Source organism: Myotis lucifugus, unplaced genomic scaffold, assembly GCF_000147115.1.
Source record: "Myotis lucifugus unplaced genomic scaffold, Myoluc2.0 scaffold_98, whole genome shotgun sequence".
Taxonomy (NCBI): Eukaryota; Metazoa; Chordata; class Mammalia; order Chiroptera; family Vespertilionidae; genus Myotis; species Myotis lucifugus.
In genome coordinates, this window is record NW_005871146.1 from 3,190,344 (window position 1) to 3,204,195 (window position 13,852).

The 13,852-nt window shown below is 41.0% G+C and overlaps 1 protein-coding gene across 15 annotated transcripts in view; it reads right to left on the minus strand.

Annotated features, from left to right (window-relative positions):
* Positions 1–13,852, minus strand: part of ERC1 (ELKS/RAB6-interacting/CAST family member 1) — a 495,769-nt gene that overhangs the window by 92,865 nt on the left and 389,052 nt on the right. The window lies entirely within an intron of this gene.

Consider the following 13,852-nt stretch of genomic DNA (forward strand, 5'->3'; position numbering starts at 1 on the left):
ATGCTCATCATCAAGAAAAAACTCATGGATTTGAGAGCATATGTTCCAGAGATATTTAAAACACCATAATTTCAGTCTAAAATTAATCAAGTGAGTCACAGGACAATGTCACCTTCAATCACTCAGCGGAAACTACAAAAATGAAGGCTGTTCCTGTGGAACACTATAAATGTGATCTTCAAAATATATTGAGAAAGGTCTCTTCCACAAATTACAACTCACTCGTGTGGCCTAAGAGGTCTCTGCCTTCAGAGAGCTCAGGTAATCACTAAGTCTGTCAAGAAGTACTTAGGCCCTAACAGGTTTGGCTCAGTGGATAGAATGTTGGCCTGCGGACTGAAGGGTCCCAGGTTCAATGCCGATCAAGAGCATGTACCTTGGTTGCAGACACATCCTCAGTAGGAACATCTCTCTCATCAACGTTTCTAACTCTCTATCCTTCTCTCTTCCTCTCCATAAAAAAATCAATATAATAAATTTAAAAAAATAAAATAGAAATTGTCTCTCAAAAAAGAAGAAAAAAAGGAGTACTTAGAACCACAGTGCAGAAGTAGTGGCTTCTGTTTCTTTCTGTTGCCTGAAAATCACCCCATGTCAGAAGAAAAAGTCCCCTGCCACTATGGGATGCTTCTTAAAGGTAATTAGGTCTGACTTCATATTTGTGGATAACTTTCCACGCCGTGATACCTTGGAGTGATATTGATATTGTTCAGGCAGTATTGGTGAATGCGGCAGTTTAAAAAAAAACACCTTCATTTTTTTTTTTGGACCTGCAGATTTAGCTGTTTTGGAAAGCAGTTGTTTCTTATTGAGGTTTAAACATAAGACTGCTACAGTCACATCACACACACACACACACACACACACACACACACACACACACAGGACTCTGCTGGGCTTTAAAATAAAAACTATGTGAAAGAGGATTTGAGATACTTCCAGGCTGGTGACCAGTTATCAAAGAAATGCTAGTTAGAAATAAATATGTAAATTTACCTGGAATACCCGTGTTGTGCCTCCTGGGGGCCTAAATGCCCTAGTGGGCCAACAGGAGGGCAAAGGCAATTATTTCAAAGGAATCATATCAGTTATAATACTTCTAAAGCAGAAAAATGTGTTTATAAGAAAAAAAGTAGAGCTCTTGGGTCCTAGCTTCCAAAATGACCAAGAAGTACTCTCACTCCTAACTATTAAATACAATCCAAAACAAATGCCTTACAAAAATCATACCAATATTAGCTTGTTTATTTCTGAGGGGAAAACGTAAGATAGGAAAAAGGGAACATTACAGCGAGCCTCCTTTAGGCTGCATAGGTCTCCCCTACTTTCCTCCCTAAGACAGCCAGGCGGATGGTCTCTAACTGCCTTGAGGTTTTCTTAGAACCAGAAACAACTATTCTTTTCAAATTCTCCTATGAATAAACTATTTTTTAAAAAGATGATAACAGAATTTTTGTATTCTATGCTCTAAAAGGGTGTTGGTAATGGCTAAATCAAAAAATACCTTGAGACAACTGAGAATGGAAATGTATCACACAAAAATTTATGGGATGCAGCAAAAGCAGTTCTAAAGGGAAGTTCATAGTGATAAATGCTCCTAAAGAAATAAGAAAGTCTCAAATAAATGTCCTTACTCAAGAAACTAGAAGGGAGAGAAACATCAATGTGAAAAATATCAATCAGGGGGAGACCAAGATGGCGGCGTAGGTAAACACCGGAGACCGCTGCCGCGAACAACCATTTCAAAAATACAACTAAAAGACGGAACGGACATCACCCAGAACCACAGGAAGGCTGGCTGAAGAGAGACTCTACAACTAGAAGGAAAGAGAACAGCAAACCGAGGCTCAGAGGAGGCGCAGTGTGGAAAATACAAAGGTACCGAGGTGCGCGCGAAAGCGGGCTGGTGGCTGAGGGCGCGGTTGTCGTTTTCGGTCAGGAGTGAGTCTCAGACTCTGGGCTCCAGATCCGGGCGAGTCTCTAGGGACCCAGACTCAAACGGGAGAAGCGGGATTATCCGGCATCAGTTGGAACCTGAGGGCAGCTTTCTCTCTGAGGTTTGCAGCGGCTGCCGGGGTTCTGAGAAGCAGAGCCTCTGGGAACGGGACTGAGAGCGGCCATAACTGCTCCCTCCGCCCGCCCTGTTGAGCCCGCCCCGCCCAAACCCTGCGCACAACCATTTGCCGATCGCCTCAGGCAAAGGCTGGATTAGTGCCTCCCCAGAAGACAGACATTTTCCACACAGCTGATTCCTACAGCCAGTCGGCCTGGTGGTCAAATCCCTCTAGTGTTAACTACAACAATTAAGGCTTGGCTAGAACAAGACTGCGCACAAAGACCACAAGGGGGTGCACCAAGAAAGCATAAAAGATGCGGAGACAAAAAAACATGACAGAAATGGAGGATATGGAGCTAAGAATCGCAATTTTGAGGGCTTGCTATAAACTTGAGCAGAGCCTCACGAAAACTAATGAGACCCTCGATGCTACGATAAGGAAATTAGAAAGTAAGCATACACGGACTGAAATAAAGAATATTATACCCAATAGCAGACCAGAGGAGCACAAGAATCAAGCCAAAGATTTGAAATGCGAAGAAGCAAAAAACACCCAACTGGAAAAGCAAAATGAAAAAAGAATCCGAAAGTGTGAAGATAGTGTAAGGAGCCTCTGGGACAGCTTCAAGCGCACTAATATCAGAATAATAGGGGTGCCAGAAGATGAGAGACAGCAAGATATTGAAAACCTATTTGAAGAAATAATGGCAGAAAACTTCCCCCACCTGGTGAAAGAAATGGACTTACAGGTCCAAGAAGCGAAGAGAACCCCAAACAAAAGGAATCCAAAGAGGACCACACCAAGACACATCATCATTAAAATGCCAAGAGCAAAAGACAAAGAGAGAATCTTAAAAGCAGCAAGAGAAAGAGACTCAATTACCTACAAGGGAATACCCATACGACTGTCAGCTGATTTCTCAACAGAAACTTTGCAGGCCAGAAGGGAATGGCAAGAAATATTCAAAGTACTGAATACCAAGAACCTACAACCAAGATTACTTTATCCAGCAAAGCTATCATTCAGAATTGAAGGTCAGATAAAGAGCTTCACAGATAAGGAAAAGCTAAAGGACTTCATCACCACTAAACCAGTATTATACGAAATGCTGAAAGGTTTCCTTTAAGAAGAGGAAGAAGAAAAAGGTAAAGATACAAATTGTGAACAACAAACATGCATCTATCAACAAGTGAATCTAAGAATCAAGTGAATAAATAATCTGATGTACAGAATGAACTGGTGATTACAATGAATCAGGGACATAGAAGGGGAATGGACTGACTATTCTTGGGGGGGGAGGGGAATGGGAGATGCGGGAAGAGAATGGACAAAAATCGTGCACCTATGGATGAGGACAGTGGGTGGGGAGTGACGGTGGAGGGTGGGGCGGGAACTGGGAGAAGGGGAGTTATGGGGAAAAAAGAGGAACAAATGTAATCAGAACAATAAAGATTTAATTAAAAAAAAAAGAAACTAGAAAAAGAACTAAAAAAGCCAACATTTAGTAGAAGGAAATAACAAAGATTAGAGCAAAAATAAATGAAACAGAGATTAAAAAGACAATAGAAAAGAACAATAAAATTAAAAGTTAGTTCTTTGAAAAAGTAAAATTGACAAACCGTTAGCTAGACTGACCAAGAAAAAAAGGGGATGCAAGTAAAATCAGAAATGAAAACAGAGATTTTATAGCTGATACCACAGAAATACAAAGAATAATGAAAGACTCCTATGAACAATTATACACTAACAAATTGGACAACTCAGGAGAAATGGGTAAATTCCTAGAAACATACATCCTACCAAGACTGAGTCATGACGAAATAGAAAATCTGAACAGACCAATTACAAGTAGGAGATTGAATCAGTAATCAAAAACTTCCAACAAACATAAGTTCAGAACCAGAAAACATCACTGGTGGATTCTACAAAACAATCAAAGACGTAATACCAATCCTTCTTAAACTCTTCCAAAAAACAGAAGAGGAGGGAATGCTCCCAAATCATTACTTTGATACAAAAACAATACACGGCCACCACAAGAAAAGTACAGGTCAATATCCTTGATGACCATACATACAAAATTCGTCAATAAAATATTAGCAAACCAAATTCAACAATACATTAAAAGGATCATACACCATGATCAAGTAGAATTTATTCCAGGGATGCAAAGATGGTTTAATACCTGCAAATCAGTCAATCTAATACATCACATCATAAAAATAAAGGATAAAACTATATAATCATCTCAACAGATGCAGAACAGACATCTGACAAAATGCAAAATCCATTTATGATAAAAACTCAACAAAGTGGGTATAGAGGGAAATGGTTCAACATAATAAAGATAAGCCCACAGAGAACAAGTGTGAAAAGTTGAAAGTTTTTCCAGTTCAGATCAGGAACAAGAAAAGGATGCCCACTCTTGCCACTTTTATTTAACACTAGAGGCCCGGTGCACAACAACTTGTGCGCTCAGGGGGGTCCTTCAGCACGGCCTGCACCCTCTCGCAGTCCGGGACCCCTCAGGGGATGTCCACCTGCCGGGTTAGGCCTGCTCCCCGGGGGATTGGGCCTAAGCTGGCAGTCAGACATCCCTCTGTCAGCCCGGGAGCCCTCCCAGCTGTCAGCCCAGCTAGTAGCTGAGCAGAGCTCCCCCTGTGGGAGCGCACTGAAGACTGGGGGCAGCTCCTGTGTTGAGCGTCTGCCCCCTGGTGGTCAGTGTGCATCATAGCGACCGGTCATTCCGCTGTTAGGGTCAGTTTGCATATTACCCTTTTATTATATAGGACTAGAGGCCCGGTGCACAAAAATTTGTGCACTCGGTGGGGGGGTGAGGGGGGTCCCCCAGCCCGGCCTGTGCCCTCTCGCAGTCTGGGACCCCTCCGGAGATAACGACCTGCTGGCTTAGGCCTGCTCCCGGGTGGCAGAGGGCAGGCCCAATCCCTAAGTGCAGCCCCTGGTCAGGCTCAGAGCAGGGCCGATTGGGGAGTTGGGGCGCCGCCCCGTCATGCACAGAGCAGGGCGGATCGGGAGGTTGCGATGCCACCCTCAGTCACGCTCAGGGTAGGGCCGATTGGGGGGTTGGGGCACCGTCCCCTGTCACACTCAAGGCAGGGTCAATGGGGAGGTTGCGGCGCCACCCCCTGTCATGCACAGAGCAGAGCCGATCAGGGGGTTGGGGCGCTGCCCCCTGTCACTCACAGAGCAGGGCCAATCAGGGGGTTGGGGCGCTGCCCCCTGTCACTCACAGAGGAGGGCCCATCAGGGGGGTTGGGGCTCCGTACGCTGTCACACACAGAGCAGGGCCGATCAGGGGGTTGGGAGCTCCCCCCTGTCACGCACAGAGCAGGGCCCATCAGGGGGTTGAGGAGCTCCCCCCTGTCACTCACAGAGTAGGGCCGATAGGGGAGTTGGGGCACCGCCCCCTGTCACACACAGAGCAGGGCGAATCTGGGAGTTGGGGCGTTGCACCCTGTCACACTCAGGGCAGGGCCAATGGGGAGGTTATGGCTCTACCCTGTCACACACAGAGCGCAGGGCGATCAGGGGATTGGAAGCTCCCCCCTATCAGGCACAGAGCAGGGCTGATCAGGGGGTTGGGGTGCCTTCCCCTGTCACGAACAGAGCAGGGCGGATAGGGAGGTTGTGGCCCCACCCCCTGTCACACACAGAGCTGCAGGGGAATCAGGGGGTTGGGGAGCTCCCCCCTGTCAAACACAGAGCCGCAGGGCAATCAGGGGATTGGGGAGCTCCCCCCTATCAGGCACAGAGCAGGGCGGATAGGGAGGTTGTGGCCCCGCACCCTGTCACACACAGAGCTGCAGGGCGATCAGGGGGTTTGGGCGCTGCCCTCGTCACGCTGATCCTGGTGCCGGGAGCCTCGCTGCTCCGCTGATCCCGGTGCCGGGAGGCATATTACCCTTTTACTATATAGGATAGAGGCCTTGTGCATGGGTAGGGGCTGGCTGGTTTGCCCTGAAGGGTGTCCTGGATCAGGGTGGGGGTCCCCACTGGGGTGCCTGGCCAGTCTGGGTGAGGGGCTGAGGGCTGTTTTCCTGAAGCGAGTGACTGAAGCTCCCAACCGCTCCTTGTTTTCTTTTTTTTTTTTTTTTATTCTGGGCCAGCTTTAGCTCTGAGGCCTCGCTGCTGAAAACATGGATACAATGTTGCGGTCTGGCTGGCTTTCAGTCCGGCTGGTTTCTGGGGTTTTGTTTAGCTTCTTATTTGCAACATAGTACATAGTTGCTTAGAGTTGCAGCTGAGAGGCCGGCAAGTTAGGCGGGGAACGTTGGAGTCCGCAGTCACTGGAGCAAGGAAGCCTCCCTACTCGCTTCAGTGCATGGCTGCCGGCCACCATCTTGGCTGACAGTTAATTTGCATATACTCACTGATTAGCCAATGAAAAGGGTAGAGGTCGTACACTAATTACCATGTTTCTCTTTTATTAGTGTAGATAGTATTAGCCATGCCAGAGGAATTAGGCAAGAAAAAGAAATAAAAGGTATCCAAATTGGAAAAGAAGAGGTAAAAATGTCACTATTTGCAGATGACATATTACATATAGAAAATCCCAAAGACTTCATTAAAAACCATTAGCATAAGCAAATTCAGTAATGTTGTAGGACACAAAATCAATACACAAACATCTATTGCATTTCTATACATTAATAATGAACTATCAGAAACAAGTGAAGAAAATAATCCCATTTAAAATTACATCAAAATGAATAAAATACCTAGAAAAAAATTTAACCAAGGAAGTGAAAGACATATGTATTGACAACTACTAGTCATTAATAAAAGAAATTGAAAGACTTACAAAAATGGAAAGATATTTTGTGCTTACAGATTAGAAGAGTTAATATTGTTAAAATGTCCATACAACCCAGAGCAATCTATAGATCCAATGCAATCCTAACAAAATTCTAATGGCATTTTTCCCAGAAATAGAACAAAACCCCCCTACAATTTGTATCGAACCATAAAAGACCCCAAATAGCCGAAGTAATCTTGAGGAAAAAAAAACTGAGTCACCAGCATGATGTTCTCTGATTTTAAACTATATTATAAAGCTATAGTAATTAAAAATATATAGTACTGGCATAAAAACAGCCACACAGATGAATGAAATAGAATAGAGAGCCCAGAAATAACCACACACAATTAATTTCTGACAAAGAAACCAAGAATATGCAATGTGGAAAGAAGAGTCTCTTTAATAAATGGTGTTGAGAACATTGGAGAGCCACATGCAAAATAATGAACCTGGACCGTTATCTTATACCCGTGGTCGGCAAACTGCGGCTCGAGAGCCACATGCGGCTCTTTGGCCCCTTGAGTGTGGCTCTTCCTAAGCCTTAGGAGTACCCTAATTAAGTTAATAACAATGTACCTACCTATATAGTTTAAGTTTAAAAAATTTGATTCTCAAAAGAAATTCCAATCGTTGTACTGTTGATATTTGGCTCTGTTGACTAATGAGTTTGCTGACCACTGTCTTATACCATACACAAAAAATTAAATTAAAATAGATTAAAAGACTTGAATGTAACACATGAAATCTTAAAATTCCCCAAAAAACAAACAAAGTAAAACCCACCATAGGTAGTAAGCTCTTTGACATAGTAGTAATTTTTGGATTTGATGTTAAAAACAAAGACAACAGCCCTAGCTGGTTTACTCAGTGGTTAAATTACTGGCCCGCAGAAGGGGTTGTGGGTTTGATTCCTGGTTGGTCAAGGGCACATGCCTCAGTTGCAGGCTCAATCCCCGGCCTGGATTGGGGTGCATGCAGGAGGCAACCGATCCATGTGCCTCTCTCACATTGATGTTTCTCTCTTTCTCTCTTCCTTCCTCCACTCCTTCCACTTTCTCCAAAAATCAATGGAAAAATATTCTTGGGTGAGATTAAGAAACAAACAACCCAAAAAACCCAAAGGCAACAAAAGCAAAAACAAAGTGAGACTATAACAAACTAAAAAGCTTTTGAGCAGCAAATGAAACCAACAAAATGACAAAGTAACCTACTGAATGGGAAAATATATTTGCAAATAAATATCCGATAAGGGTTCATATCCAAAATATATTAAAAACTCATACAATTCACTAGCTATAAAAAAAACTACTTGATTTAAAACTAGGCAGAAGATCTGAATAGACACTTTTTAAAAAATATATTTTTACTGATTTCAGAGAGGAATGGAGAGAGAGATAAAAATATCAATGATGAGAGAGAATCATTGATTGGCTGCCTCCTGCACGCCCCATACTGGGGATTGAGCCTGCAACCCAGGCATGTGCCCTGATCAAGAAACCATGATCTGTAAAGGCACTGTTTTAAAGGCTTTATATTACCTCACCTAATTACCCAACAACCCCATCAAGTAGGTATATTATTATTCCCATTTTACAAATAAATAAAGTTAGGTAATCTGTTCCTGAAGCCCACATTCAGATCAGGACATTGAAGCATCCGAACGAGATAAAAAGGCAATCAACTCAGAACACTGATTCAGACAATGTCCAAGGGAAGCTGATTGCTCTTTTAATCTTCTGTAAAGCTCAACATGTATCTGTTCTAATGAGCCACTCACATTTGTACTTTTTCTATTTGAATTATGCACACTTTATATTAAAATAGAAGTGTGGGTGGGTACATAACCATGCAATGAATGAAAGGACATTGACACTCTATGTTTTAGCTGGCCAGTTTGAGTACTAGCCCCTGCATATCATATTCTCATTCTTAGTGCCTTCCTTCAAGTTGGTTCCTATCTAAAATTATTTTTCTTTTCCCTTCCATTCACCCAAACATTCTCTAACCTCCAAGATCCACTTCCTGTCCCTTTCTAATCTCTGAAGTTCCAAATTTCTCACTAGATTCCTAAGTAGTTGCATTTATAAAAAAATATCAGTAAATCAAAACAACAAGGTACCATCTCACACCTGTCAGAATGGCTATCATCAACAAAATCAACAAACGACAGTGCTGGCGAGGATGCGGAGAAAAAGGAACGCTCATGCACTGCTGGTGGGAATGCAGACTGGTGCAGCCACTTTGAAAAACAATATAGAGTTTCCTCAAAAAATTGAAGACGGAACTCCCATTTGACCCAATAATCCCACTTCTAGGAATATATCCCAAGAAATCAGAAACACCAATCAGAAAGGATATATGCACACCTATGTTCATAGCAGCACAATTTACAATAGCTAAGATTTGGAAACAGCCTAATTGCCCATCAGCAGATGAGTGGATTAAAAAACTGTGGTACATCTACACAAGGGAATACTATGCTGCTGTAAAAAAGAAGGAACTCTTACTATTTGCAATAGCATGGATGGACCTGGAGAACATCATGCTAAGTGAAATAAGCCAGTCAGAGAAAGATAAATATCACATGATCTCACTCATTTTTGAAATATAATGAACAAAATAAACTGATGAACAAAAATAGAGCCAGAGGGGGGAAAACATTTTAGAATATAATAGAAGTAATCCTGTTATTTGTAGAATTTTAATATTTCCTACAACTTTTGTGATATCATACTATGTTAGTACAGTTTTGGTAATATTATTATACTTAAAATCCTTTTTTTCTTGAAATATGAATGTTTATTGCATGTAATATATTTAAGATAATTTTTCTTGAATAATTGGTGTTTACTGTATGTAACATTATTATATTTAAAATAATTTTTCTTGAGATATTAATGTTTATGGCATGTAACATTATTATATGTAAGAACATTTAAAAAATGTTAATGTTTATTGCATCAAAACTAAAATAAAATATCCACACACACAAAAAAATCAGTGAACTGATGTCGGAAATCCACTTAGGTTCTATTTAGTAAAGAAAGTTTCTTACTGGTAAAGGCAGTTTTATTTCCTCACAGAGCAATACAATTCAATTCAATATCCAAGGAACTAGAGTGCAAAGTGGTAGATTCCTTTTCTTTTTGGTAAGGTACAGTGGGAAAAGCACAGAATATAGAGTCAGTCCTGGGGTTTCAATGTCTGCTATGTTACGTGTGTAATCTTGGAAAATAGTTAACTTCTGTGAACTCTGTTTCTCTTTTATAACATGTTCTTAGGACGGCTATGAAAATTAAATATAAGACAAGAGATATGAAAGTGTCTAACCCATAATAAGTGTTTAATAAATGCTTTTTTTCTCTCTCCCATTTATCTGCCACTAGAATACTCCTGCTTCTTGAATTCTACTGGCTTTTCCAAGCTTTCCAGGAAATAAGTGTCTTGCTAAAATCTCTGATCTATTTCTGAAAATAAAAGGTCAAATTATTCCTTGCCTATTGTGTCAAAAATTAGTCCTGGTATTGGTCCAAATGATTTAAACTGTTGGTCTAATAAACAATTTTGACCATACTGGTAAAATATTCTAATTCACCACCCTATTCATTTGTACAAGATGACTTAACACCTCCCTTCTACAGATATATTCTCTAGAGACTTAAGAGACTCCCATTGTAGTACTAATGCAATAGGGTAATTTCAGGATGTTTCAAACTGATAAGGACAATTCAACTAGGACAGACAAAAAAAAGGAAATGACCAAGGAAAAAGAGACAGTTGTTTTAAAACACTTGTCATAAAAGCTTGCATTAGTATTTACTTCACCTCTAATTAAAAAAGAAATGTTTCAAAACATACTGGTCCAAATCTTGTTTTGGGGTGCTATAGTGCTGAGCTAATAGGCTTGCAACACATTTCCAGATTTTAGTCAGTGGAGTAGTCTCATACCAAAACCAACTGCCAAGTCCCTGGGCAGGTACCTCCTTCATTTGTGTGGTCTGGCACCAGTGTATACAGTCTCCATAAGATGAAGCTCAGAAAGAGCTACTATGCTCCAGGCTCCTCTTGATGACTATAAACTACAGTTTATGAGAAGAAAAGTTTCTACCTGAAGGATGTTAAATTAGCAGATAGAAAAGATTTCTGAATTATTCTTAACCCCCTTTTATTTAGCATAACATTATAGGAGCCAGATTCTATCACTTAATTATGACTCTCTTTTAAATTCTCAACATTTCTCAACAGGTCTTTTGCTTCTAGACATTTTTCCCTTCTCCCCTTTCAAAACTTCTTGTAGTAGAAATGCTGATATTAAAGCTAACAGCTAATTAAGTCTATGCTCTTGGTTTCAATGTAAACTTTACAGTTTCTTATCTGAATTTCATGAATTTAAAAGTTAATTCTCTATATATTTAATGAGAGCTTGCTCTCTACTAAGCATTGTTCTAGATGATGGGAATACAAAAGCAAACACCTCTAAGTCCCTGTCCTCATGGGACGTACATTCTTCTGTAAGGGAAAAATAAGAAAGAAGAAAACTCCAATTCAATTCAATTCAATCCAATTCAAGTTAATCTCCTATATGTTGAGGAATTTTTTCCCTTGGAAAAACACCTTGAATTTTATAAAGGAATGACCTATAAAAGAAATGTAGTCAGTGAAACTTTCTTTGAAAGAATGTGCTGTAAAGCAACCCTCCTAAGACACATAGAATGAAGCAAGTATTACTTCAAGCTAGAAAAAGGGAGAGTCCTTCTCTCCCCTCAGCCTATAGAAAATCCATGTGAAATGTTTTTATGTTAAGTTTGATAAGTTAAATCACTAATTTCAAAAGTTAATAATTTTGTTAAGAAAATCTGTTCTCATATACAGCCATACCACCCTGAATGCGCCGATCTCATCTGATCTGGGAAGCTAAGCAGGGTCAGGCCTGGTAAGTAGTTGGTTGGAAGAAAATCTGTTCTCTGTAGAATTAGCAAAGAAATAGGTGAAGGAAACTAGATTGCCAAGTCAAGACTTCTGCAGGGGGCACTCATGTACTTTTTTAGATACAACCTTATATTTATAGCTCATTTTAGAAAATTTGAAATATCGTATCATAGAAACACCACCTATGGCCTGTGTGCCGAGCCAGCTCAGCCAAGGGTTCGAAAGCCTGAGTGAGGGCGGTGAAGGATGAAGAAATGACAGATAGAGAGAATAAGCTGGGTCTAGGTGGATCTTCCTGTGCCTGGCTGAGGCCACAGAGAGAGATCCAGAGGCAAGCTGAGCCTTTATTTTATAGCCAGAGGTAAACAAGGTAGTGGTCACCATAGTTACAATGTTCTTGTGAGTTTCACTTGTTTTGGCAGCACTTGCTGCACCTCTCACAGCCCATTAGCTACCCAGATAAGATCTAGGGAGCGTCACAAGGTCAAGCCTAATTGTGCCCTCTAAGATGGGACTTGTTTGTGGCTTTGCCAACAGGTCAGTCCAAGGCTTAACCCTATAGCCGTGCCCTACAGGCCTGCTAATTGCAACTGCAATGTGTTAAACCAGCGGTTCTCAACCTGTGGGTCGCGACCCCTTTGGTGGTCAAATGACCCTTCACAGGGGTCGCCTAAGACCATTCTGCATATCAGATATTTACATTACGATTCATAACAGTAGCAACATTACAGTTATGAAGTAGCAACGAAAATAATTTTATGGTTGGGTCACAACATGAGGAACTGTATTTAAAGGGCCAGAAGGTAAACCAATGGCAATTAATATTTTGATGAAGTAAGATCAATAGTGCATAATTAAAAAAACAAAATCGGTAGCATTTGAACTCCGATTAAGAGTTATTCTACTATAGGAAAAGAGAAAGAAAAAGGGAGACTTCAGGAACAAATCTATTTGAAGGCTTGTTCATTTTTCAGTCTTCTAGTAAAGTTACCTATGGGCCTTGTTTCCTATAACACTAACATTTTCTTCTGGTTGACTAGAAAAGGGTGTGCAACTAAAATATAATCCTGTCCATGTTCATGTATATGGAGGAGGTGCTTCCTGCTAAGGCAGGCCAAGAAATCTGTATGTTCTGTTAAAATAGATTAGGCAGGTTCATTTAGAGGAGACTGGTCAACTACATCCAGTGAATTCAGGGAGTACAAGACCACCAATATGTGTGAACTTATTAATCATAGTTATTATTTTTCCTAAGAAAAGGATTTCCTTAGTCAAACCTCCAGGGTATGGCCCCACATGCTTCATGACAAATAAGTACCCCTGTATGATGTAGACTAGTTAAAAAGAATTAGCACACTGATTTTCTAAGCTTTAGCTTTGTCTGGCATGCAGTCTTCTAACCCACAGAGCTTTTTGGTTGGTATTGTGAGTTCACCTTCTTTCAGGATAAAGTCATTTGAAAAGCTTCCCATCTTCACAGTATATGCCCTATTCCCCAACTTACCTCATTATCCTTCTTGGCTGTTTGCTAGTGAGAGATCTACACATGTCCCCATCATTTTGAGAAGTATAACTCTAAGACATAGACTTTTCAAGGAGAACCAACTCCAAAAGAGATCACTAATAAGCATGGGCAGTGAATCCAGGGAGTGTAAGACCACCAATATGTGTGAACTTATTAATCATAATTATTATTTTTCCTAAGAAAAGGATTTCCTTAGTCAAACCTCCAGGGCATCAGATCAAAGGGAAATACTGCTACAGCTGGACTATGTTTTCTAGCCAAATGGCTCAGAAAGGAGAATCTAAACAGTGTCCTGGCAACTGTTTGACCCAGCAGCAATCCATAACAGACAGGAAAAGAATTCTTTAGACTAACTTGTTAAAAAGGCTTTCTTTACTTCTCCTTATTTTTAAGGACAGTTTGAGAGTGATGTCAAAATGCTAGGGGATATCGTTGGTAGGCACTCCATAAGAATTACTGACCCTGAGAATTCAGAGCATCTATATATATAAAAACCTAAGCAACCTTCAACCATTCAACTGG